The 2479-nt window shown below is 32.9% G+C and overlaps 1 pseudogene; it reads left to right on the top strand.

Moving 5' to 3' along the window:
- Nucleotides 1-1259: 1259 nt before the first annotated feature.
- Nucleotides 1260-1887, top strand: LOC137656314 (parathymosin-like; annotated as a pseudogene).
- The last annotated feature ends 592 nt before the right edge of the window (nt 1888-2479 follow it).

Below are 2479 nucleotides of genomic sequence, written 5' to 3'. Positions count from 1 at the left end.
ATACGCGCTTTGCCTCCGCTAGATTCATCAATGCAAGAACTACATTTTTTCACTAAAACCTATGTTCATTCCATATAAATAGCTACACATTTTAAGAAGAGAAAAGTAGTAACTTAAACAAGGATGATTTCCAACGATTTTAAGTGCAAAGATTTTCCTCCAAAATAGAGATTCCGAACAAAAATGATTTCAGCGAATGATTTTTCGTTCTCGAACGAACTTTATTTGCAGAAGGATGGAAAACATTTCATACTTCGACCTGGAAAAAGTAAGAAACAATTCCAGTTAAAAAAAAAAAAAAGGTTGTTGATTACTGGGAACCTGAAAGTCATTATTGTTTCGCTTCTCAAATCTCGAACAACGAATCATGTTTTTTTTTTTTTTTTTTTTTTTTTTTTTTTTTTTTTTTGCTGAATGAAATGGTACAATGATGCTAGCCAGGTATATTTGCCTCTATTTCTTTGTTTGTATATTTTCCTCAATAGAGACAAGGTCAGTTATCCAGATGAGAACAAGGTTTTCAAAAGTCATTATATAAAGAATTAAGTTTTCCATATAAAAAAAAAAAATACGATTACATAATTTTGTTATAATTTTTTTTTCTTTATCCAATAGAAAAATACGTTGAAAAAAAGCAAGGATTGAAATATGTATACGAACAAAATACAATTATTTTGAAACGAATTTAAAGGATTTCAAGAATAATGGCATGGTGTTTTAACATAAACGTTACTGGAGTAAGAGAAGAAGAAAGGCAGTATATCCTGGAATACACTGTCCAAGTTTTCAGCAAACATCAGTTGAACTTTGAATTAAACATCTGGAATTCTAGTCAATAAACATTTGAAAATGTTTGAAATAATAGTGTGAAATTGTAGGCAGCAAACGCAATAAGGCTTCGTGGAAGACTGTCGAATGTCACGGAGCAAACATTTGGTAAGGTTTAAAGGCCACTCATGAATGACAGAGGCAAGGGACAGTGACATATAGTCAATTCTTTTTAGCGAGGCAGATTTGCACCGACTCGCAGGGGTGCCCTTCTAGCTCGGAAACGTTTCCTGATCGCTGGTTGGTTGGGCGAGATAATTCTAACCAATCAGATAGCAGGAAACTTTTTCCGAGCCAAAAGGGCATCTCTGCGAGTCGGTGCAAATGCGCCTCATTAGAAAAAATTGATTATAGTTACTGGCCATATATACATATGATCTGCGTGCAAGACCCCTCTGCAACCACAGCTAGAAACCAGGAAGGGCCACGCAATGGCTGCTGATTGCTCAGAAGGTAGACCTATAGGCTCACCCAAACCCCCGTGCTTAGCTCACAAGGATGGTAAGGTTTCAGCGATCGAAGTAACTAACGAGTTTGAACCTGAATAAAACCCCAGTCGGGCGATCACCAGGCAAGGACGTTACCAGTTAGTTAATGCTTTGGTGTAAAGATTTGGAATTATAGACTGTAATCTTTTGGTATTAGTGAACTTTGGTATCAATGAACTTTCGACATCTGTTAGAGGTAGAGGAAGAGGAGGAGGAAGACGATGAAGGTGAGGCTGATGATGATGATGAGGTTGAGGCAGGTGATGATGAAGACGACAATAAGGATGAGGTTGAAGAGGAAGAGGGTTGAGAGGAAGAATCTGATGAGGTTGAAGAGGCTGATGAAGATGAGGATGAAGAGGCTGATGAAGATGAGGAAAACGAAGAAGAAGCTGATGAAGATGAGGAAGGGGATGAAGATGGGGAGGAAGAAGCTGATGAGGAAGAGGATGGAGATGAAGAAAAGAAAGAAGCTGATGAGGAAGAGGATGGAGATGAAGAAAAGAAAGAAGCTGATGAGGAAGAGGATGGAGATGAAGAAAAGAAAGAAGCTGATGAGGATGAGGGTTGAAGTAAAAAGTTTGAATTTACTGGAAGCAGTTTGGTAAGCTTCGGAGAAGTGTGAGTGGTATGAAGTGTATATATTGACTCTTGCTTTAGCAACCAGGTCACTTAGCATTGAAAAGTTAGCAGCATCTTTTTGGGTGATGGCAAAGATTTATACAAACATTATCATCTGTAAGATTTGCTGAGAAAGTTGAGTAATGTTGTGACTTCTGGTATAAACAACTGCAAAGGGGAAAAAAGGCTTATATATATATATATATATATATATATATATATATATATATATATATATATATATATATATATATATATGTATATATATATATATACAGTATATATATATATATATATATATATATATATATACATATATATATATATATATATATATATATGTATATATATATATATATATATACAGTATATATATATATATATATATATATATATATATATATATATACTGTATATATATATATATATATATATATATATATATATATATATATATACTGTATATATATATATATATATATACATATATATATATATATATGTATATATATATATATATATATATATATATATATATATAC

The sequence above is a fragment of the Palaemon carinicauda genome, chromosome 17, assembly GCF_036898095.1.
Source record: "Palaemon carinicauda isolate YSFRI2023 chromosome 17, ASM3689809v2, whole genome shotgun sequence".
Lineage (NCBI taxonomy): Eukaryota > Metazoa > Arthropoda > Malacostraca > Decapoda > Palaemonidae > Palaemon > Palaemon carinicauda.
Note: the sequence above shows the minus strand (reverse complement) of the source record. Positions and strands in the feature narration are given on the sequence as shown.